Below are 26,303 nucleotides of genomic sequence, written 5' to 3'. Positions count from 1 at the left end.
GGAAACAGCAAATAACAATGGCAATAATAACGGCATAGCAATAAAAATGGGAGTCCTGGTGGTGCAGTGATTAGAATGCACTATTGCAGGCAAACTCTACCCACAGACTGGAGTATGATCCTGGCAGGGCTCAAGGATGACTCACCCTTCCATCCTTCCAAGATCAGTAAAATGAGGACCCAGATTCTTAGGGACAACATGCTGACGCTGTAAGCTGATCAGAGTGCTATAAAGCACGATAGGGCAGTATATAGGTCTAAGTATTATTATTAGAGCAAAGTCAGAAGAGGTTACTGGAAATGAGTCTGAGGAATTTGAAGTAACATTAGATCTGGAAGGATAACATGTGGTCGGACTCAGAATTACGGTTATGAAGATCTCAAGGATCTAATGAAGAGAGCCCATCTGAGGGAATCTGGGATGCAATCAAAGCAAAGGATGTCCCTGGTCCCAGTTCAAAGAGGGACAGTGTGGCATAAAACCCTTGCACAAAAACAAAACATGGATTCTAACAGAGCTAACAAAGGTCTAGAAAGCCATCGGCTCCAAGTGGATTTTCAAAACAAAGCCTGATGCTCTTTGAAATGAGCAAAGCTCTATAAGTAGCTTAATAGTAAAGGTGTATACAGAAAAATACAATGGGGCTAGGACAAAGTTTTTGCAGCTGTAATTAGTTTAGTTAGTTAGTTTATCAAAATTTTATACCGCCCTTCTCCCGAAGGACTCAGGGCGGTGAACAGGGCATATAATAAAAATACAGAAATACAAAAGTTAAGAAAAAATTAAATTATTGCCCAAATAAAACAGTAAAAATATACAAATATTAAAACCCTAAGTTAACCCCCCATCAGGCCAGGCCAGCTTGTTCAAATAAATGGGTCTTTAGGCCGCGCCGGAAGGAGCGGAGATCCGGTGCCATCCGGAGCTCAACCGGCAGTTGATTCCACAAAGCCGGGGCGCCCACAGAGAAGGCCCTCCCCCTGGGAGCCACCAGCCGGCATTCCCTGACCGGAGGCACCCTGAGGAGGCCATCTCTGTGGGAACGCACAGGGCGGAGGGGAGTCGACGCCAGCAGCAGGTGGTCCCCAAGGTATTCCGGACCCATGCCATGTAAGGACTTAAAAACCATCACCAAGACCTTGATCCTCAGAATGTTACAGAGAGTAGTGCCGTTTAGAAAACTGCATGTGGAGCCCTTATAATTAAGACCACGTTTCTGCCTGGTGACCTACATGCAGCAAACACCAGATCTGGAAGAGTCAGAGAAACAAAACTATAAACTGCAAAATCCACATGTGGACTAAAGCAAGCAGCTAAAGCAGGCTCCGCTCAGCTACATCTATAAAGTTCCACACCAGGGGCTTTGAACAATGGAAAGCTGATCCTTGTTTATATACAACAGTTTTTTTTAAAATGGGAGACGAGCATACATTTTTTGGCTATGTTGATATTCTAACTGCATGTGCAACAACTCGAAGACAGTGAACAATTTAAAGGAAGAAGTGAAATTGAAGCATCTTTCAGATATAGGCCTCTATCTTGGAGCTAAAATTGAAAAGGACAAAAACGGTACTTGCTTATCCAGAAAGAAAAGAAAATGGGCCTAATAAATTTTCTGAGGGTCAATGAGGCAAAAGAGTCAAATACTGGTAGGCCTTGACCTACCACCACAACTGAGCCCCAATTTTCCATTGCTAATCAAGGCAGTTGTTAAGAAGTGAGTTGTGCCCCATTTTACAACCTTTTTGCTATAGTTGTTAAGCAAATCACTGCAGTTGTTAAGTGAACATGCAGCTGTTAAACAAATCTGGCTTCCCCCATTGACTTTCCTTATCAGAAGCCAGCTCAGAAGGTTGCTATGGTGATCACATGACACACACACACCCAGCACAGTGCAGCTGTCATAAATACATACCATTTGCCAAGTGTCCAAATTTTGATCAATGTGACCATGGTGATGCTGCAAAGTCCTAAGTCACTTTTTTGGGGTCCCATTTGTAACTTTGAACAGTCACTAAATGAAGGGTGGTAAGTCAAGGACTACGTGCATGCCCATGGAAGGCAGATACCTGAACAAAAAGGAACCAAAGCCATAATGAGCAGAATAGGAGAGCTGTGGGAAAGCTTATATACACTGCAATGGGTAGTAGATCAGACATAGCCAGTGCAGTTGAACTGCTGAATAGAAAGGCTATGAGCCATCACAAGAGTACTGGAATAATAAAAAAGTAGGCAAATGCATTAAAGGACTTTAATTTAAAACTGTCTGTTACTAATAATTCAAAACCTATTGGATATACAGTACAGATTTGGATCAGGCTGGTGATAAATCTGATAAGAAATCAATTACAGAATGTATATTCTTTTATGAGGCTGCACCCGTCACCTGATAGAGCAAGAAACAAAGTGTTGTGATCTACAGAGGCTGAATTAAAAACCAGCAGAGCAAGCCTGCTAGCTGCACAAACTATCACTAGATTTTTAAATTGAAAGAACTGCCCCCAGCCACATCATCAGAGGACACCTAGAGATGTAGCTGCAGACACAAAGCAGTCCAGACACAGTGTGCAACACCGAGGCAGCCAACTACAGTATGTGAAAGACATGCAAGAAAAAGGAAAAATAAAAGTGAAATCCAGCCAAGGCACTCGGCAAGCCTTAGGCAAGAGACTGCTTATTCTGGCCGAGAGAAACACCAAGACGCAGAGCAGGAAGCAATGTTCTGGTGTACAGTTGATTATGGTGCACAACTGGATCGGGAGGGAATGTTGGATAGATCATCCCATCCGTCAATTCCTTCTTTAATGTTGTAAAGTAGAAAAGGGATCACCTGGTGTCCTACTTTCCATCACTACTCTGCTGCTGTTTTTGACACAACAAAGGTGAAACCGGGAATAATCAAAGCCACACATGTATCTGTGCCAGTTACCTGAAAAATTATTTCCAGTTCTGCCTTTTTAATATATTCAGGGAGGGAGGATGTCAATTGTTATCTGTTGATGTTTTTGCCTACCTTTTATCCCTTGTGGCCAATTAACTATTTTGCTGATATTGAATAAATAAACACCGGGCTCAGCCAATCTCAATGTATACATGGTTGTACTTTGACAATAAAGGTTCATTCATTCATTCACCACCCTCTCTTTTTGCCATATGAACCAAGTGCCCCGTGAGCTTGCTCTGATCTGGATGTAAAGATGGAAGGGGAAAGGGGGTGCTGGGTGCAAATTAACAGCAAATTGCCCCCAGTAATTTTCCAACTCTTCTGATGGATGGCTTTATTCAGAACCATGCCAGAGCTCAACAAAAGGAGATGGTTGAGATTTAAGATCTATTTTTGCAAATGAAAGCAAAGACAAATGACTCTGTTTGCCTGCTCTGTTTATTGTTTACATTTTTATTTGGCAGTTCTGTTCCTTTTGCTGCCTTCATGCCAACGAGGACTAGTTAACTCTATTTCCTCATTTTCATTTAACTGTCCAGCACACCCTAATTATAGCTTGTACTTATCACAAAAAAAAGAAAAGAAAAGAGAGGGAGGGGTGGAGAGAAGGCTAAACCTAATTAAAAATAGTTCAGTCTGATGATCTTTACCTCTGTTTGTTCAGTGAAACTTCTTCTTTTTTCCTTCAAAATGTAAGTCTGGAATTGTACATGTCCATTTTATTCAAAAATAAGTTTTACATTAACGTTTTATAACCTTGGGGTACTAATCATAAAGTCATAAGGACTTTAATTGATTTGAAACTAGCCAAGCCTTGAAGAGTGTAGATTTCAAATTGATTTTAATTGATCCAACGTGCTTAAATACAAGCCATGCTAAGAATTAACTTACGCTATCAGATACAAGCCTAAAGCGCTTCAGTAGTATAATTACGTTCCCAACTTGGTATACATGGTATATTGATTTGAACACATTTTTATGTATTCGTGTGGGGAAAAAACCAGGTAAATTCACCTGGATTGATTTCAAAGTTTAAACCTAGTACTGGTTTTAACATTAAGCATCTTTTAAACCAAAAGGTAAGTTATTTCTGTGTGTGCATGTAAACACTGAATAGACCACCACTCTCTGTTATCTTGCTATTTGGGAAGAGAATTTTCCACATTTCAATAATACCCGATCAGATATTTCAATACTTGATCAGATGGTCGCCGCGATGTAAAAAAGATGTTGAGACTCTGGAAAGAGTACAGAGAAGAGCAACAAAAATGATCAGGGGGCTGGAGGCCAAAACATATAAGGAACGGTTGCTGGAATTGGGTATGTCTAGTTTAACGAAGAGAAGGACAAGGGGTGACATGATAGCAGTCTTCCAATATCTCAGGGGTTGCCACAGAGAAGAGAGAGTCAAGCTATTCTCCAAAGCACCTGAAGTCAGGACAAGAAGCAACGGATGGAAACTAACCAAAGACAGAAGCAACCTAGAACTAAGGAGAAATTTCTTGACAGTGAGAACAATTAATCAGTGGAACAACCTGCCTCCAGAAGCTGTGAATGCTCCAACACTGGAAGTTTTTAAGAAGAGACTAGACAGCCATTTGTCTGAAATGGTATAGGGTTTCCTGTCTGAGCAGGGGGTTGGACTAGATGACCTCCAAGGTCCCTTCTAACATTATTATTATTATTATTATTATTATTATTATTATTATTATTATTATTACTATTATATAAGGAAATGATAAGCTCCTCCCTATCAATCAGTAAAGAAATATGTCGTTTAATTTTCCCAGGAATCCAAACTCTAGTTGTGCTGTTATTCCTAATTGTTACATAATGTTAGGAGTTGTTCTTTGTCAATCCCACCCCTTTTGTGCCTAAATCCCAGCTGTAAATGTCTTTGCCTTTAGAGATGTATTAAAAATGTAGGCATCAGAATTGTTTATTGCAAGTACACTTAAAATAAATTAGTATCATAATGTCTTTCTGCTGGGGATCAGTTAGAGTTGAGATGATAGAGGTGGGCCTCGGTTTACAACCATTCATTTAGCGATTGTTCAAAGTTGCAATAACCCTGAAAAAAATACTTAAGGCTGGTACCTGTTCTTACAACCATCACAGCATCCACACATTGCATGAGCATGATCAAATTATGGATGCCAGGCAACTGACATGTATTTGCTGCATCCGCTGGTAATATGATTGCCACTGGCAATCTTACCAACCAGCTTCCCACAAGCAAAGTCAATAAGGGAGACTGCTTCTGCTTAATGACTGCATGATTCACATAAGAACCATGGCAAAAAAAAGTCTTAAAGTTGGGCACAACTCATTTAACAACCGCCTCTGATTCCCAGATGTGGTCATAAGTTAAGGATTGCTTGTAATTTCATTCTTTTTCAAGTGGGGGGGTGGGGAGATGTTCAAGGAAACCTGCCCCTGATAAATTTCCTGAACCTATTGGAAGATGTTCCACTTGGAGAAGAAAGATCTGATATTGGCTGCTTATTGTTATTATAGATCATTATTCATAGGACTCCAGAAACAAAGATGATATTAATGGCAAGACCTGAAAGCATGGAGCAGTTTTGTAGGTTTCCAACACTCAACCTGGACCTATACCCAACCTGACAATCACAATAAGGTGCTTCTGCCTCAGGAGCCTAGTTTTGCAACTGCTTAGCTGGATGTTAAATTTTGGGATGTCGCACTTTCACCTTAACAGAACCCAGATTGATTGTGACTTCTTGAGAGATGCCCTTGTTTTACTTCCTTAAGCTTTCCCTATAAAAAAACAGCAGCTTCTTTTATTCCCTTCATATTTTTATCCTGTCTTTCAGATTTGCTAGGCTACTGAGGGGAAAGGAAGTAGAGAAGAGCAAGCAAGAGCCTTGTCCAGGGTCAAGGGCTGTGTTTGCCTGACACATTTAACCAGGTCATGGGTGGAGCTAACTGTGCTGAACAAATATGATAATCCCATGAACAATGCAGGTAAAAGGAGTGGGCTTAGCCTTCCTCCGCAGCTGTATTGTGCAACAGGAACAAGGGAGATGGGAGAGCAGAAATGGAAGGATGTGCTCCTCTAAAGAAAGGTCCCTCTTCAGAATTTTGCTTTCATTTCTACCCTTGTTGTTGTTGTTAGCTGCGAAGTCGTGTCTGACCCATCATGACCATATGGACAACATTCCTCCAGGCCTTCCTGTCCTTTACCATCTTCTGGAGTCCATTGAAGCTCACGCCTACTGCTTCAGTGACTCCATCCAGCCACCTCATTCTCTGTTGTCCCCTTCTTCTCCTGCCCTCAACCTTTCCCAGCATTAGGCTCTTCTCTAGTGAGTCCTTCCTTCTCATTAGGTGGCCAATTTCTACCCTAGGCAACCCTAAACAGACGTCAAATGTGTGAAGAAAGAGAGGGGATGGTTTTCGGTGTCACCAGCCCTCATTGAGTTGTGTGTTTTGTTTTGTTTTTTAATTTTACTTTTTGCCCTGGAAGTTAAAAGTGTAGGGACGACAGCATCTTTGCAAAGCTAAGTGGGGGCATTGTTAGCAGAAGAAGAATCAGTGGCCCCTCAGAACACAGCAAATGCTATTCTAAGCCACGCAATATGTTTCTGCGTTGAGGGTGCCAAAGGAGCAGGGCCAGATGGATGAGGAAGAATGCAGGCATTGGCTCTGGTTGACTGTTGTGAAGGGCAGAATCCATGTAACCTGACTTGATGTCTTCAAACTTTGTCAACTCAGCTCCTCAGGCTGTTCCGAGCGAGGGGTGAGCAACGCACAGGCGCAGAAAAGCGCTTTTTCTCCTCACCTTTTTGCGGCTTCAAAAGACAATTAAAGGAGCACATGGGCTTGATTCAGCTTCTTCTCCTGCCCCCTGCAGCATGCTTATTTTATTTTATCTGAATATATTATTTCTAATGATCTCACACAGACTGGACAGGAACAGCCAAAGGGCCTAATTGTGACCTAGGGACTGTAAAATGCCCAGGCCTGGATTAGATTGTTTACTTGGCTCCCTTGGTGTTATGAGTAGAGGAAGACATCCCTGCCATGACCACTTAGCCCTCATGAAGAAAAGCTGGGGGGGGGGGGGCAGCTTGTCTAGTGACATGCTCCTCACCTTCCTTGGTGAGAAACCTAGCATGCTAACTAGGATGAGAAAAAATGCCTTAGAGACAAATATTGTTCCTGAAGGATTCACTTTACTAGCCTGGATCATATTACAACTTATAACCATTCATTTAGTGACCATTCACAGTTACAATGGCACTGGAAAAAATTACTTATGACCATTTTTCACACTTACAAACATTTCAGCATCCCCGTAGTTACATGATTAAAATTTGGGCACTAGGCATGTATTTATTATGGTGGCAGTGTCCTGGGGTCATGTGGTCACCCTTTGCGACTTTCTGACAAGAAAGTCAATGGGGAAGCCAGATTCACTTAACAACCATGTTACTAACTTAACAACTGCAATGGTTCACTCAACCACAGGGGCAGGAGAGGTGGTAAAATGGGGCAAAATTCACTTAACAACTGTCTTGCTTAGCAATGGAAATTTTGGCTTCAATTATGGTTGTAAGTTGAGAACTACTTGTACAATTGTTAATTATATTGATGGGTTTTGATATGCTTTATCGTTGCATTCTGACAGATTTAGACATTTCTGCTTATAGGCCCCGAGTCTCTGGGTTGAAGCAGCACAAAAATATTAATAACAAATAAGCAAAGCCAAATAGTTGTGGTTTATCTGCCATGTTTCAAATGAGGCACCAGGTCTTATTTTCGGGGGATATCTTACCCGCTTACTTTAGGACCGATGCAGCGAGACCTCCCATGTCCTGACAAGTGTCACGCCACTGGCTGACTTCTTCTGTGGCTGCTTGTGGCCGTTTACGGCTGGACCCCATGTTGCACATTGCACTGGCACCACCACTCGCGGCAGGAGGCCTCACGGTGCATTGCACCAGTGCCACCATTCATGCCATGGCATGTATGAGAGGCAGCACCTGCATGACATGCCAGGCAGCCTGCTGCCACAAGCAGCAGTACTGACACAATGATCCATGGGGTGTCCTGCCACGAGCAGTGGCACTGGCATGAAGCACCATGTGGCATCCCGCTGCGAGGGGCCGCAAGCAACCGCAGAAGTCAGATAGCAGTGCAACAGGTGTTGGGGCATTGGAGGCCTGGCTGCAGCAGTCCTAAGGTAAGTGGGTACAGGGTGCATGGGGCAGCTCCACCTCCCCGCCTCCGCCCTAGCTTGATTTTTATGTGTGCACCTCGCCCCAAAACTAGGGCTTATTTTGGGGTAGGGTTTATATTAGGTGCATGCGTGAAAATCAAACCAGGGTTTATTTTTGGGATAGGTCTTATTTTTGGGAAAACATGATAGGAAACTAATATTAAGCATTCCTCCATACATAACAGTCCTATTGTTCCTCCCTTTTAGAGCTCCTGAGACTAAGGCACTGGAATGAGCCAAAGAAAAGGCACTGTGGTGTGCATAAGTAACAAAGTGCGTGCAAATGTTTTTCATCTTGGAAGCCGCCATGGAAAGTTGGCTATATGCCAGTCCTTCGAGGTAGACCAGAAAGAGGCACCGCAAGAAATTCTAGAATTCCACTTTATAGATATAGATTATAACAACAGAATCTTAAAAGCCTAACATAGCTTCTTTTTCTCTCACTGTTATACCCTAGAGAGTGTCAAAGCAGGGCAATCTTGGGTTTCCTTTCCAAGTTTTCCAGCTTTCTGGGCTAAGCTCATGTTTTTGTAATGATTGCTACATATTTTATTCAAGACCATCTCGGTCTTTTTCTACACCACAATGCTCGAATCCATCTGCCGTGCAGTGTCAAAGACTGACAGATTTCAGCTTTGGCTCTCTCTAAGCTCAGGGACCGCGGAGAGTAAAGGCTAAAATAACACAGGTCAATTGAGGTCCCCCCCCCCACTTTCCCCTGGATGAAAAGCCATCAAGGAGAATTAATGGGCCAAATGAGTTCCCCTTAGAACAGTAGTTTAAGCCAACGCAAAGTCTCACCTTCGCTGGGATCCTAGCAGTTTTCCATGGGGATTAAGGCATTTGAAGCCCAGGACTCTCATAAAAATCTAGATTGAACAATGCCTCGGGGCTTTAAATCGTTGTAGGACTATACCTACACACCATACAGCATTAGGAATGCAGTTTTAGTTTGAAAAGTTTTGTGATACGAGTGTGTCTCCTTTGGAGAGAAATCCAAAATTTCCTTGGCGCTACTGTTGGTTCTGGCAGAAATGGTTCTAATTTGTTCCTGCCCAATTCTGTTGGCTTGAAAAATTGTGCCAAAGTATTTAAAGGCTGGAACTTGTCTGATTCTATTATTTCCCATGTGCTGTTGATGATTGCGGTGACTGGGTCTTTCCAAGACTACCATAATTTTGGTTTTAGAGTAATTGATTTTAAGCCCTTCTTCCTTAGAGAATTCTGCTAAGGCTTCCGGACCTAAGTAAGAGAAAGACTAGCCGCATCACCAGCTTACAGTTGTTCTGCCACTTGCTTGGCACGAAGTGGTAGGGATTGGAACTCCTTTTGCTACGGCAGCTTCTATCTCTGACTTCACATGGACAGTAGGCAACAGGGGAACCAGAGGACCCCTCCTCAACAGATTGGATTGTCTGAATTAAGGTAGCTAGCTTTATCACCTCTAACTGGACTGACGGTTATTTTCACACAGCATCCTAATTACGAACAGCAGTCACCAATCAACAGACGTGGGGAACAGCTTCCGCCAGGGTCTGTCTCTTGGGGTAGCATCAAAGGTTGATTTAAAGTCAGCGAAGCTGACATATGAGGGGTGATATTGCTTACACCTGTATATCTCTATGAGAAATTGTAAGATGACACACTGATTCATTGTAGATTTTTTTTATTATTATTTAAGCTTGTTAGCCTAAATAAAACATCAGAAAGGCTCTAAGCAGCTTAGAGGACGTGCAATACGTAAGTTATAAGCCCAACTAAAACAATAGGATTGCTTGGACTAAAATAGCATTCCCAACATACAAAGCCACCACCACCACTTTGACAGAGCCTCTAAAGAGATCCTAACTCTGGGCTCGGTGTGTGTGTGTGTGTGTTTCATTAGAATAAAATGGGACAGAAGAAGGATCCTATAGCCAATCTAATGTTCTAGTGGAAAATAGCGATAAAACTATGACTGATTAAGAAACCAAAGTGCATGTGAGATGAGGAAAGCTCCGCTGATAGACTCAGGAATTCTGCTCTTTGATCTGGTAGTTTGCTCCACGGGCTTATCCAGGAACTATGTGCAAATTGAGGTCAGTAGCAAGCTTGCACACTCTCAGAAAAAATGCATAGCTATCCCTTGCTGATGAGCTAGTTCCTGAAGATTGGGTAAATGATACATTATCAATAAGACTTTAATTCTTGTGGGAAAAAATGTATTTGGCATCTGTGCAAAGTGAGGTAAAGGTAAAGGTTCCCCCGCACATGCGTGCTAGTCGTTTCCGACTCTAGGGGCCGGTGCTCATCTCCGTTTCAAAGCTGAAGAGCCAGCGCTTGTCCGAGAATGTCTCCGTGGTCATGTGGCCGGCATGACTAGACGCCAAAGGTGCATGGAACGCTGTTACCTTCCCACCATAGTGGTCCCTATTTTTCTACTTGCATTTTTACGTGCTTTCGAACTGCTAGGTGGGCAGAATCTGGGATGAGTAACATGCGCTCACTCTGTGTTGTGATTCAGGGTCAGCCTGTGGGTTCGGCAGTTGGGTCGGACGATTCAGAGGAGGAGGAGGGGGGTGTTGGAGAGGTTGCTGAGGGTGTTGGAGAGCTTGCTGATGAGAGCCCTCAGCCAGGCCCCTCCCACTTGGTTATGACGCAGACCCAGCTGTGTGAGCCTGACAGCGTGGATGAAGATGACCCACAGCTGGCCCTGTTCAAGGACGCCCGACGCAGGAGGCAGTCAATCAGGAGTAAACAGAGGAAGGCAATGGGGCACCTCGGAAGGAGGCAGAGAGAAGCCACGCCCTGAACTGTTTAAAAGGGGAATGCGTGGGAGGGCTGATTTGCTGAAGGCAACCATTTGAATAGCTCCTGTTTCATGGTTCGTGTCTTGTTTTTGCTCTGTTTGCTTTTGTGTCCATAAATTTGGCAGGCTTAGTTCCAGCCTCTTGCCTTCTTGTAAAGGGGTTGTTGTCCCTGCCTTATCTTCAGGGCCGGTAGTAGGCTGGTACAGAACACTTTGTTACGTGGCACTCGGGATTCGACCCGCCAAACTGCCGACCTTCTGATCAACAAGCTTAGCGTCCTAACCCACTGGGCCACCGCGTCCCTTGTTGGGTAAATGATACATTATCAATAAGACTTTAATTCTTGTGGGGAAAAATGAATTTGGCATCTGTGCAAAGTGAACTCACCTAGAAATAAGGAGGAATTTCCTGAGAATCAATCAATGGAATGGCTTGACTTCAGAAGTTGTGAGTGCTCCATCATAAGATAAGATAATCTTTATTGTCATTTTTTACTATCGGTACAACGGCACACATCAAAAATGAAATTTAGTTGCCTGCTCTCAAAGTGAAACACTGGAGGTTTGTTTGTAAGAAGAGACTGGACAGCCATTTGTGTGAAGTGGTTTAGGGTCTCCTACTTGAGCAGGGGCTGGGCTAGAAGATCTCCAAGGTCCCTTCCAACTCTGTTACTCTATAATTCATCTCTCTGCAGCTTTTACCTCTCTTGTCTGTGCCTCTGTGTGTGCAAGTGTGGCATCCTGAGGCTATTCCTGGGATAGAACCATATATAATGGGGCTACTTTGCTCTTTAATGCTAAGCAGATGTTCTTTCTTCCCTCTCCCATTTTTTTTTTGTCTCCGTGTGCTGCACCTGCATGGAGAAGCTTGAGAAACTCGCAGATGCTTTGCTCATTTGTTGTGGCTTGTGGAGCAAAACTGTCTAAGAATTGGTAAGGGCCAAGTAGAGGTTAGGAGGAATGGCAGGTGTGTGGGGGGGGAACAACAGGATGATTTATCCCCAAACCCAGCACTGGGGTGGAGGGATAGCTTTATCTCTGCAAAGCTCCACAGCTGGCCAATGGAGCCCACTCTTATTCTTCTGATAAGGCTGCCAGCTGCTTCTGGGATTCTTTTTTTGGAGGACTTCTTTGTGGCTAAGCTGATTTCTGCAAACTTTCTGCACTGGCAAGATAAAACATAATGAAACTCCATATATTTCCTGGCAGGGTTCCTTCCCAAATAGCCCTCTGTAACCTCTACACTGGAAACAGATTAGAGGTCTTAATTTTTGCGTTATCACAAGCAATACCCTGGGGGGGTGGGGAAGCCAGTCTTTCTCTACCCACCACCCTCCTTTGAGAGATGATTCAGACAGATTTAAACTTTTATTTCTTCCATATACAGGGCAAGATAGAAAAATAAACATTTTGCCTTTCTGATATTAAATGTGCAGGTTGTGTTGTTGAGAGGTACAGTAAAATACTGATTTTTTTTTCTGACGAACCACTTCTCTTTCAGTAAGGAATTTCTCAAGGAAGCTGACATCAGCAAAAATTACAGACTTTGCACTGTGAACTTTGGCTTTTGCTCACTGGCGCTTCTTTGAAAACCAATTTTTTAAAAGTATCATACTAGCATAAAGGAGTAATATGCATGAAGTTCAGCTTGGTTTTATAAGCTCTGGGGTAAGAACATACGACTAAAGGAACTCAGAATTACTATATGTTTTATGACAGTGGGCTCAAATTCACTGCGTCACGTGACATGTCACAACGTGTCGTGACTTTTTTTCCCCTTGCTGGAGCTGGAGTGGGCGCAGCTTCTGCATGACACATCTGGCCCATGGGCCAGCAGTTTGACACCCCTGTTTTATGACATTCCTGTTGATTGACAGCTCTCTCTATTATGAGAATACAACCCAAACATGGTGTTGAGATTTTGCAAGTCAGCATTAACTCAATATGTTGCAGAATGGCCACCTAACTTCATTCCTCAGTCTGCCCATGATGAGAATGTGAAAGATGACAGGTTTAGGTTGCAGGGGGATGTTTGGCCAGCTTACCAAGAAGAAAGGGAGAATTGGTCCAGAGTGGAATCACAGATGGAGAATTTTATAGGTACCACATTTTCAAAACGAGTGTGTGTGATCCAGAGAGGTGGAACTATAAGCTGCCTCTTTGGAGATGCTGCAGTAGGGCTGGTCCACTGACAGGTTACTGCCGAATGACTCTTGCCTTTCTAGCAGGGACTCTTGAATTGCCAGCAGCTCTCCTGCCTGCCATGAGCAAGAGAAAGTCAGTGCTGTGTAATTTAAGGACACCACTTGTCTCGGAGAATGTATGTGTGACATTCAGTCACAAGCCATATGTAGGAGGGCTCTCTTGTTTCCCTCTGCACGGAAGATTGATTATACTGGGGCATGAATGAGCTTTGGCGACAGAGATGTTTGTCTCCAAGTGAGAAATAAGCGAGACTCCAGAATTAAATAAATATAAGAGCCAAGCAGGGGCAGGCAGTCTCAAGGGATCTTTTCACTGCCGAAAGCAATCTTTCCCTTGCCCACTGCCAACATTTTATTGTCTCCTGTGATCACAGCCTTTTTCTGCCATATTCTCTTCTTCATGTGAAGCTGGATGTTGTACAACTGTTTTATGGTGCTCTTTTGCATAAACTAAAAGGCCTGTTGCTATAACTACGATGCTTGTAACTTCAGCCTTAGCCTTGTGCAATTCTTTTTTTAGGCAGTTCTGGCAAGGCAGGTGTAGACAGCTTTCTTCTGTTTAACATTATTGCAAGGAGAAGATGGTATCCAGATACAACATCTTAATTTACCAATGTACTTCAGAAGAGTACAGGAAAAGGCTCAGATTTAATTGGGTTCGCCTCCTGTTCATCCAGCCTTTTGGTTCTAAGCCCTGAAGATGCAAACCATTATCAATTTTACTACCACATACAGATAGTCCTTACAGGACTTACAACCATTTGTTTAGTGACCGTTCAAAGTTATGACAACGAAAAAAGTGACTTATGACCATTTTTCACACTTACGATCATTGCAACATCTCCACAGGTCATGGAATCAAAATTCGGGCACTTGGCAATTGGCTCGTATTTTTGACTGTTGCACAGGTCATAGGATCACCTCTTGTGACCTTCTGGCAAGCAAAGTCAATGGGGGAGCCAGGTTCATTTCACAGCTGTGTTACTAACAACTGCAGTGATTCACTTAACAACTTGGGCAAGGAAGGTCATAAAATGGGGGAAAACTCACAACAATTGTCTTGCTCAGCGATAGAAATGTTGGGCTCAGTTGTGATCATAAGTCAAGGACTGCCTATACACAAGTTAAAAACCATTAGCCCATAAACAGTGGACTGACTTTAATAATTTCTGCTTTGTGAGATCGACGGAAGAATTGAGTCATCTTTAAAAATGCCTGGTACATCTTGCAAATGTTGAACAAGCTAGCAGTGAAGAGCATGCCCAGGAATAACAAATGGCAAATGGTTGCAGAGAAACAAGAGACTTATTTTTGTTATAAAAATCCAATAGAGGCTCAAAACCTAGATTCAGTCCCATGAGACCAAAACTGACTACCTTTCAAAAACATTTAATTCCATAGAGTTGTTCTGAGATTTGGCCAATATTCTAGGTCAGGGGTCTTCAAATCTGGCCCTTTTATGACTTGTGGACTTCAACTCCCAGAATTCCTCAGCCAGGCATGCTGAGTCCACAAGTCATAAAAGGACCAAGTCTGAAGACCCATGTTCTAGGTACAAAACCTGGCAAATCAAGCCTTGTTGGTCTCTTTGGGTGATCTACCATATGTATTTGCTTGCCTGAATCAATAATGTAAAGCCATGGTGACTGATGGACTCTCATCTGTCCCACCCACTAGAATTCTAGATCTGGTTCACCCACTAATAATGTTCTATGAGAAAGCTATGAGGAAAATCCAAGGACACGGAAAATTATAATTACCGTAGGTCAGCCTTCCAGCATTGTATTGTCTTTTCTGTCTGTGGTTCTCTAGGATTACATAGTTTGCTACCTGAGCCTTTCTCAGTTGAGATGCTGGGGATAACCACATGTCTTTCATAAAAATTCCAAGTCAGACTACCACAAGGCAGATGCTTCTCCTTTGGGATTGACAGAAAAAGCTGAGGAGTTCTACCTGTTATGTATGGGGTTTAAGCAGCAGCTCAGCAAATACCACCAGGTGGCACTGTACCGTTACCGTATTGGCTGGTTAGCTTTTGGCGGGAGATTCAGATGAACGGATTGGCCAAGAGCGTACCTGGCAAGGTATATAAGGGGTACAGGTAATCCCCTTTGTTCAGTACAGTCCTACCCACAATAAGGAGCTGTTGCTGTACTCATCTGCTTGCTGTCTGCCATGTGGTCCAGAACCCACTACACAATAGTGGCGATGAAGGTGGGATGCTGTTTCACTCAGAGCTGAACTCACTAGCTGAAGTCACTAGGAATGGAGGAAAGAGTATCTTTCTCCGATTTCCTTCTACCGAAGCAGCATCCACAGGACCGGGCACAGCATGGCAAAACTCGGTCAGATCCACAAATTCAATGTCAGCCATTCCGAACGCTGGGAATCGCATCTGGGCCAGGTCGAGGGATACCTGCTGGTCAACCGGATCACCAAAGACCGTTTTAAAGTGGTGGCCCTGCTGTGCATCAGCGGGCCTGCCATTTACGATATAGCCATCGGGTTGTGCTCACCGACAGTTATCGGAACCATTTCCTATAGCGATCGCATGGCCAAACTAAACAAGCATTTCATGCCACAGAGGTCTGAAATGTTCTGGCATTTCCAGTTCATCCAGCGGATCCAGTTACCCGGCGAACCAACAGCCGACTTCATAGCGGCCATGCAACAGGCTGCCCATCTCTGTAAGTTTCCCGATTTAGAAGAGAGGCTTCGCAACTGGATCATTTTCGGTCTAAGCGAGCAGCAGCTGCGATAGAAATTGCTCGTGAAGCCTACAATGAGCCTGCAATAGGTTCTGGATGAGGTCCTGGCACATGAGGCGGCCAGCGACTCAGGCCAGACCACTCACCGACTCAGCAGCAGCTCTGGGGGATCCATCCACCATTAGAGCACTGCGTACAGTGGAGCAGATGAAGACGAAGCAGCTGAAGTTGACGCAGTACACCGGAGGCTGGACAATCGACAAATCCAACAGTGTGGAGACCAAGGGGCCCATAGGCGACCAACACCATCGCAAAAATACATCAGAGGGAACAGCGCCAAAACTACCTCTGGAGGCAGAGCGACCAGTCCCAAGTGTGCCAGCTGTGGAGGGAACCATGCAAGGGCGGCCTGCAGATTCCACTTGGCTAAGTGCCGGGTCTGCGGGAAAACAGGCCACATCACAGTGGTCTGCCGGAGTTGTTCCCGGGATGAGGATGCGTCGCCGAAAGCTACTGGGAAACCCCTAGTCACCACCTCCAATTCCTTCATGAGTCTGAGAGCCATGTCCCACACTGGGGTCCATCGGTTGCTCACCCCCAAAATTAAATCAGAGGTCCATTTGCAAGGCATGCCTTGCAAGATGGAGCTTGACTCCGGGTCCGCCGTCTCTATAATTTCTCACGAGACATTTAAACTAGTATGTGGCCAGAGCAAGCGGTGGGCACAATTAAGACTGACCAATCTTAAACTAACTGATTTTCAAAATGCACCCATTAAAATTAAGGGGGAGGCCACCCTGTCGGTGGGGTTCAGGGAGTTCCGTGGGCACTTGGATGTCCTAGTAGTCGAGGGCTGGAGGACTAACCTAGTGGGGATGGACTGGTTTGGGGCTCTGGGCATAGGGATCTCTGGGATCCATAGCACCCAGGCCAAGAGCCTCGAATCCATCTGCAAAACGTTTGCAGACATATTCAATGGCAAGTTAGGAAGGTACACCGGGCCACCCATTAAATTCAAACTGAACCCCAACATCATGCCCATTAGAATTAAACACCGGAGAGTTCCCTTCGCTCTCAAACACAAAATTGAGAACAAATTAGATAGGCTAGTGGAGCAAAGGGTGTTAGAGCCAGTAGGAGAGTGGGAGACCCCTATAGTTACCCCACTAAAGGCTAATGGGGAGGTGAGGATCTGTGCTGACTATAAGTGCTTGGTGAACCGGGCCCTTAATCCGCACGCTTACCCGGTTCCGATGGTCAGCCATGTCCTCGCCTCTCTCCAAGGCGGTGCCATCTTTGTGAAGCTGGATCTCGCGCAGGCGTACCAGCAGCTCCTGGTTACCAGGGAGACGGCAGACGCTCAAACCATAGTAACGCACAGAGGAGCTTTCAGAGTTAACCGTTTGCAGTTCGGTATCTCTGTAGCTCCAGGAATTTTTCAGGAGGTGATGGAGAAGACTCTGAAGGGCATTCCAGGAGTGTGCCCTTACTTTGATGATGTCCTCATCGCTGGAAGCTCTGAGGAGGTATTGGCTGAGAGACTACAGGCTGTTTTAAGTAGATTCCGCTCTGCAGGGCTCAAACTCAAAAAAGACAAATGTAGCATTGGGGTGGCATCCACAGAATTCCTAGGGTTCAGGATTGAGGCCAAGGGAATCCACCCTGCAGAATCCAAGGTAAGGGCAATCAAAATGGCCCCTACCCTGCAAAACAAGGGGGAACTGCAAGCATTCCTGGGGCTCCTGATTTTTTACCATTCATTCCTCCCACACAAGGCAGCCATAGCTGAGCCTCTGCACAGGCTCCTAGACAAGCAAGCTGCATGGAACTGGACCAAGGTCCATGACAAGAGTTTTAAAAACCTAAAGGAACTACTATCTAGTAATTCCTCTGTCACCCACTTCATAGAGTCAAAGCCCACTTGCATCACTTGCGATGCATCTCCCTATGGAGTGGGTGCAGTACTGAGCCACTTAGAGGAGAAAGGGGGAACAGGTGCCCATTTCATACTACTCCCATACATTGTCAGGGGCAGAAAGGAATTATGCCCAGATTGACAAGGAAGCCCTGGCTATAGTGGCTGGGGTCAAAAAAGTCCATGGCTACCTCTATGGCAGGGATTTCACCATATTCACGGATCATAAGCCTTTATTGGGGTTGCTCACAACAGACAAACAAACCCCTCAAATTCTGTCGCCTAGGATGCTCAGATGGTCCATATTCCTATCTGTATACACTTACAAACTGGTTCACAAACTAGGTAAAGATATGGGCCACGCAGACGGGTTAAGCAGGTTACCCTTAGCAAATTCAGAAACTGATCCGGCGCCTGCAGCCCAAATACTGACCATCCAGGACCTACCCGAGTGCCCTTTACAGGCAAAAGACATAGCCGCTGAAACAACAGCAGACAGAATCCTGACCAGAGTTCAGTCTTGGGTAGTCACGGGGTGGCAAGAAAAGAGTTCAGGCCCAGAATTCCAAGCTTACTTCAATAGAAGACACGAACTGTCTGCTCACAAGGGATCATCTCTAGGAAAGCAACCCTGATGATTTCAGAACAATCCCTACAGACTGGCTCAGATTGGTCTAATGGTTGGTAGATGAAATCTAATCAGAGCCATATGCTCCCAATTTGGAACCTGACAATTCAGAATAAGCAGTCAGGAAAGCTACACCTGCTGTCAGCCTCTGGTGTTCCCACCTTACCGATTGCTCTTGATTGATTAAATGAAACACAATACTTAAATAGATTCTTAGAGACACTCTGCAGATATTACCAGATGCTTCAGTGTCATGTCATTCAGGTGTGCTACCTCCTGATTTCTGTTTTTGTACTGTTTTTCTGAATTTTTGGTACTGCTTTGGGTAACTGCTAGTTTCAGGCAAAACTGGGACAAGACAGTTTGTTACAATACAATCGTAACTGTCGAGATTAAATTGTCAGGTGTGATGGATTCGGTGGGGGGGGGGGAGAAACAACAGCTGTACAATAACACTATATCTGAAATGCATTGTTCAGGTATTGCATTGTTCTGAACTGTTGAGCCAAATGTAAGAAATTTGCTATAGATATGCCAAGCTATTTTACTTATGCTTTCTATTCTGAATTTACTTTCAATACAGTGGCTGTGCAGTGCAATCTTTGCAAACATACAAAATACATAGTAAAAACAGCTTTCAATTTGCTTTTAGTTTGATTTTTTATTCTCTAGGTCACGGGTGTCAAACTTGCCATGTCAGGTGACGTGTCATGACTTTTTTTTTTGCATTGCCAGAGCTTGGGTGTGCACGGCCTCTGTATGATGCAACCGGCCTGCGGGCCAGCAGTTTGACACCCCTGCTCTATGTGATATGCATATATTCTCCTTTGCTTTTATTTTGACCTTTAGCTCTCATTGTTATTAGGAGTTTGAAGGCTTGCCTGGTGTCCTCAGAGTATCGACCATTTCCAGTTGATAAATCTTTGTGTTCAGCTAGTTTGGATCCATGACCAATGGGATAGTTGATGGCTGTGTTTCCAATAGAATGTGCAAGTAATATTATAATGGTTAGAGAACTACAGTGATGAAGGAACCACTCAGGCCATCAAATCCAATATTGAATCCAGATGAAGCACTGTGTGCAGATAGCTGTTCACTTCCACTTGAACATATCTAGTATTTTTCTGGATAATTTGTTCTACTGTCAGACAGCTCCTGCTGTACTTTTAGGATTTTTTCCAACTTTTTCTAACATTCCTTTGGACTCTATTTTCCTGCTGTTATGTATTGGGCTTGTGGTATTACACCACGTGCATTGCTGGAGAGCTAACAGCTCTCCAGCAACCCAGACAGGCCGTCTCCGGTCCTGCAATTGGTCAGCCCCAGGCGGCAAGCACAGGTTCAAACCTATTGGCTGCCACCTTAGAGCTAGGCTATATATTGTGGCTGGGTGTGGCCCAAGCTCAAGTACAGTTCCAGCAAGAATAAAAAAATGAGTTTCTCTGTAGTCAGCCTTGTGTCATCATTCCTGCTCACCAGAGCCCATGACTTAACAGTGGCAACGAAGGTGGGATCCTGCTTCGCCATTTAAGGGGCTGAAGTCAACGAGGGATCGGCAATACATGCTGGAAGGAAGAGGCATTTCCCCCCTCTCTAGGCCGGCTAGTAAGCCACGCTAGCAGTCGTGTGCTCAGCAGATGCATTCCCTGAGCCTAAGAAGCAGGATCCAAGAACGCAGGAATCGAGAAAAGATACTGAAGGTCGGCAAACTCAGAGAGTTCGATATAAAGCATCCAGAAGAATGGCCGTCTTACCTCTCGCAAGTGGAGAACTATCTATGAGCAAACCAATATATATATATATATATATATATATATATATATATATATATATATATATATATATATATATATATATATATATATATATATATATATATATAATCCCATTTATATTTATTTATTTATTTTAATTCCATTTATATCCCACCCTTCTCCGAAGACTCAGGGCAGCTTACAATCTAAGCACAAATCAATGTGCTTAGCAAATTGCAGAGGAAGGCCTAAAAGCCACCACGTTGCTGTGCGTGTGTGGATCAGCAACTTTCAACCTAGCAGAGAATCTTTTTGCACTGACGCCCATCGAAGCAGTATCGTTTGCAGACCTTAAGAAGAAGCTGACCGGGCATTTTCAGCCCAAGATGTCGGAGATGGCGTGGCATTTTAAATTCAACAAAAGAGTGCAGCTACCTGGAGAGACAGCTTCAGAGTTTATCGCAGGCCTAAGGCAGGCCGCACGCCTTTGTAAGTTCTCGAACTTAGAGGAACGACTAAGAGACCAGCTCGTCTGTGGCCTTCGAGACAGAACCCTCCAGCAGAGACTGTTTGCTAGACCCAATTTCACATTCTCCGAGGCACAGGACGAGGTTATGGCCGACAAAGCTGCCGGGGGTGCAGTGCAGACAGTTCAGTCCACCAAACCTTCAAAGGTTGAAGATTCTGTCCATCTTGAGGTCACCAAATGTGTCGGAGAATCATCAGAAGATGAAGAACCCAAAATCAACAAGCTCCAAAGGCAACCAAATGCGCAAAACCACGGCAACCACCAACGAAAGAACGATTACAAGGCAGTTCTCTTACCTAGATGTAAGGGGTGCAGAGGCAACCATCTTCGTGCCAATTGCAGATTTCACTCGGCAATGTGTAGAGCTTGCGGAAGGACCGGCCACATCGTGGTGGTTTTCAGAGCCCGCCAGAGAGACAGGCCACCCAAACACCAGTCGGAGGAACCGACTAGGAGAGGTACTGGGGCTCAGGGTCCAGTGAGTGTGGGGTTCTTCAGAAGCTGGATGTTTGCTGCACCGGGGCTCATTGCCCCCTCAAGCCTAAACTCAAGCTCTCAGTAGAGCTACAAGGAGTTCCATGTAAGATGGAGTTGGACTCCGGCTTGGCAGTATCAATCATTTCGCAAGACACATTCAACTTTGTGTGTAGGTGCAGTAACAATTGGGCTAAACTAAGACCCTCAGATATCATTTTAACAGATTTTCAGAATGCTCATGTTAAAGTTAAGGGTGAAGCCACATTATTGGTAAAATTTAAAGGGTTTTTGGGGCACCTGGATGTAATAGTAGTAGAGGGCCAAAGAACCAGTCTTATTGGACTTAATTGGTTTGATGCTTTAGGCATTCAAATTACAGTCATTAACCGGACACAAACTGCAGACCCCATGACTGTTTGCGAAGAATTCACAGATGTTTTTGATTCAACCCTGTGGACTTACACTGGCCCACCAATTTCTTTTAAGTTAAATCCTAACGTTGTGCCAATTAGGATTAAGCCTTACGGGGTTCCCTTTGCCCTAAAGCACAAAATCAATTCCAAAATCGATAAGCTAGTAGAACAGGGCGTATTACAGCCTGTTGATGGGGGGGAGTGGGAAACTCTTATTGTCACCCCACTGAAGTCCAACGGGGAAGTTCACATTTGCGCTGATTATAAATGCACATTAAATAAGGCCCTTAATCAACATGCTTACCCAGTTCCTGTAGTCAACCATATTTTAGCCTCCTTGCAAGTGGGAACCATTTTTGCTAAACTTGATTTGGTGCAGGCGTATCAGCAATTGCCGGTTGATGAGGCCACAGCTGCGGCTCAAACAATAGTAACTCATAGAGGGGCATTCAAAGTCAAACACTTACAGTTTGGAGTCAGTGTTGCACCAGGTATTTTCCAAGGGATTACAGAATGCACACTTCAGCGTGTCTGCCCTTATTTTGATGATGTTCTCATTGCCACGGAATCCCCAGAAGTGTTGGCCAGTAGGCTCAGAGCTGTTTTGCAGAGGCTCCGCAATGCAGGTCTCAAATTGAAGAAAAACAAATGTAGTATTGGGGTCTCATCAATGGAATTCTTGGGGTTCTGTATCGATGCTAATGGAATTCACCCAGCTGATTCAAAAGTGAAGGCCATCAAAATGGCTCCAAGGCCAAAATCAAAAGGAGAGCTGCAAGCATTTTTGGGCCTCCTAAATTTTTATCACACATTCTTACCTCATAAGGCCGCCATAGCAGATCCCCTCCACAGGCTGCTTGATAAAAAAGCCCCTTGGAAATGGACTAACACGAAAAAAGTTTCCAGGATCTGAAAGCCCTTCTATCTGAAAAGTCCACTGTAACTCATTACATAGAGTCTAAACCTGTATGTCTTGCATGTGATGCATCTCCCTATGGGGTGAGGGCAGTCTTAAGCCACATAGAGAAAAATGGGAAACAGGTTCCTATTGCATTTTACTCTAGGACTTTATCTTCTGCTGAGCGCAATTATGCACAGATTGATAAAGAAGCCTTGGCAATAGTGGCTGGAGTTAAGAAATTTCATGATTATTTATATGGCAGGGATTTCACTGTCTACACTGACCACAAACCTCTCTTGGGGTTGTTCACAACAGACAAACAAAGTCCCCACATACTATCTCCAAGAATATTGAGATGGTCTATATTTTTGTTTGCATACAATTTTAAGTTAATTCATAAACCAGGAAAGGAAATGGGCCATGCGGATGGCCTCAGCAGACTACCACTACCACTAATGGATCCTGATCCAGCTCCTGCTGCTAAAATATTGTCCATTCAGGACTTACCTGAGTTTCCCCTCCACGGAGGGGATATTGCTGCTGAAACTGCCACAGATAAAATTCTGAGTAGAGTGTTGTCATGGGTATACATGGGCTGGTTGGAAAAAAGTCCAGGCTCTGAATTTCAAAGTTATTTTGTCAGGAGACATGAGTTGTCTGCACACAAGGGCTGCATTTTATGGGGCAACAGAGTCATAATTCCCACTTCATTGAGGGACAGAGTCTTATACTCTTTACATGAAGGCCATCCAGGCATTGTCAGAATGAAGGCCTTAGCAAGAAGCTACCTTTGGTGGCCTGGCCTGGATAAGGCTGTAGAGGATCAAGTTCATGGTTGCTATACATGCCAGCAATCTAGGCCTGTAATGCCTCAGGCCCCAGTTCACAGATGGGAGGAAATGCATACCCCCTGGTCTAGGGTTCACATAGACTACGCTGGGCCTTTTCAAGGACAGCTTTTCCTGATAGTAGTGGATAGCCACTCAAAATGGCTGGAAGTAGTTTCAGTTCCTAATATGACTACTGCTAGGACCATCCAGGTGCTGAGAAAACTCTTTGCAATACATGGGTTGCCTGACATTTTAGTTTCTGATAATGGGGCTCAATTCACTGCTGCTGAGTTTCAGGCTTTTCTTAGAGCTAACCTCATCAGACATGCTACGTCTGCACTGTTTCATCCTTCTTCTAATGGACAAGCCGAACACATGGTGAGGACAACAAAGGAGGCACTCAAACATATTATCACAGGTGACTGGCATCACAGATTGGCAGATTTTTTGCTCTGCCAGCATTCTACGCCCTGCACTGCTACAGGTAAAAGTCCTGCTGAGCTACGTTGGGGAAGGCGTTTGATTACTAATCTGGACAGGTTGCATCCAGACAGAGTGGCATCAGAAGCCTCTAGACCAAAACCCCCGAGGGGGGCTGCAAACGGGCAATTGGGTTTGAGCCAGAAACTATGGGCCAGGGAATTTATGGGTTCCTGGTCAAGTAACCAAGGCATCCGTACCCCTATCTTATGAAGTGGGGTTGGAGGGAGGGCGGCTGGTCAGAAGACACATCGACCAACTCAGAAAAAGTTTTCCAGAATGGTCACTAAGTGAGGACTGTGGCATAAGTCCCTCCTGAGGTCCTCAAACTGGTACCCAAGGCAGCCCACACCAGAACCACCAGGGTTTTCCCTTTTCAGCAGAAGTTGAATCTGAGGAAGAACCAGGAAGCTCGGAAGTGCAACATGGAACCCCTGACCAGGCGAGCTAGCCGAATCTCAGCAACCGCTGTGCCTACTCTGTAGAACAGACTGACTCTGGGGTGGGCCAACCTGGTGAGGCCGGCCAGAGCATTTCAATCCCCCTGGACAATGGAGCACAAGGGGACATGGGTCTACCCAGCCCACTGGGTAAGCTGGTAGACCACAAAGCAAGGGGAACTCCAAGGCATTCCTCCAGGCCACACAAACCTCCGGCATATCTCTCAGACTATATTGTAAAATAAAGTGATGTATAGTGTTGTGACAATTGTACCACTACCTACAGACATTGGGGCATTTTGAAACTGCCTGTACTGCTTGTAAGCATGTTCATGAGACGTTGTTTAATCTCATTGTAGTCCTTACTGCATTGGCAAGCTGTTTAGCCGTTGTTTAATCTCATTGTAGTCCCTACTACAGTGGCACATCTGTAAAGGTCACCTAATGTCATTGGAGCCACCTTGAATTTATAAACATAATATATTATTATTTTGTTATTATTTTATTATGGTTGCTGGGAGTGATTTATAAGTCTTGACTGCTGTTAAGCTTATTAAGGGGTATTATAGCCTGATCTTAGGAGGGAGGGTTGTTATGTATTAGGCTTGTGGAATTACACCACATGCGTGGCTGAAGGAGCTAACGGCTCTCCAGCAACCCAGACAGGCTGTCTCTGGTCCTGCAATTGGTCAGCCCCAGGTGGCAAGCACAGGTTCAAACCTATTGACTGTCACCTTAGGGCTAGGCTATATATTGTGGCTGGCTATATATTGTGGCCCAAGCTCAAGTACAGTTCCAGCAAGGATAAAAGAATGAGTTTCTCTGTACTCAGCCTTGTGTCGTCATTCCTACTCACCAGAGCCCACGACTTAACACCTGCCCTGCATTATAACAAAATAACAGAGTTGGAAGGGACCTTGGAGGTTTTCTAGTCCAAACCCCTGCTCAAGCAGGAGAACTTATACAATTCCAGATGAATGGCTGTCCGATCTCTCCTTAAAAACCAGTGACAGAACACCCACAATTTCTGAAAGCAAGCCTTTCCACTGCTAACTGTCAGGAAATTTCTCCTTAGTTCTAAGTTGGATCCCCTTTGGATAAGTTTCTCTCCTTTGCTTCTTGTCCTGCCTTCAGGTGCTGTGGAGAATAGGTTGACCCCCTCTTCTTTGTGACAGCCAACAGAGAAACATTTGGATCTTTATCTGTGAATCTCCTTCAGATATTTGAAAAATGCTATTTTATCTCTCTGTTCTCTTCTCTTTCCAAGCGTAGACATTTCCAGCTCCCTCAACTCTTCTTCATAGGATTTCATGCCCCTCAAAGAGGTTTTCAGTTTGCTCTTGGATAGCATGATCACTCATTTTTCTTCCTCAAACTGTGAGGAATCTGCTGCAGAGCAGAAAACTATTACTTTCTTAATCCTGGTAATTTTTCACCCCATGTGCAGCCTGTATTGCTGTATTAATGACCCCCTTTTTAACACAAGTGCCATCAGTCTCCTCCTGGTCTTGTTTTAGTGCTTTTTTTTAATAGGAAAGAAGGATCCAATAAATACATTTTATAAACATATTTAACACCACTGCCAATTTAGGAAGCAAAATAACAGTGAAGGATCTGCTGATTTGTTCTCTGCTAATCTGTTTAAAAATGGCTTATCGTTAATCAGCAGCTTTGTAAATTTGGTAACAAGCTGTGCAGAACTGGGCTGATTTCAGTGGTTTGAAAGAAGTTTTAGAAAAAATATCAAAGTCTCCCTCTCCCTCTCCATGTGTGTGTGTGTAGTGCACAAATACATTTGTGATCTAAAATATCTAAAAAACATTTTGAAAAATGTATTGAAGAACAAAGGAAATATCTCATCAGTGGCAAACAGATGCTGCTGAATTTATAAGACTATCCAAGAAGAAACTTGAGAGCAAGAAGGGAAAAAAAATATGTAGGGTGAGATCCACTCTGGAATATCTTTCTGTTCCTGAACCCCTGCTGTGTTATATTTTCTCTTCATTGCTGATCGTTCCTTTAGAGAGCAGAGCATAGTAGCCATTGT

Source organism: Vipera ursinii, assembly GCF_947247035.1.
Source record: "Vipera ursinii genome assembly, chromosome: 2".
Taxonomy (NCBI): Eukaryota; Metazoa; Chordata; class Lepidosauria; order Squamata; family Viperidae; genus Vipera; species Vipera ursinii.
This window is presented reverse-complemented; position numbering follows the sequence as displayed.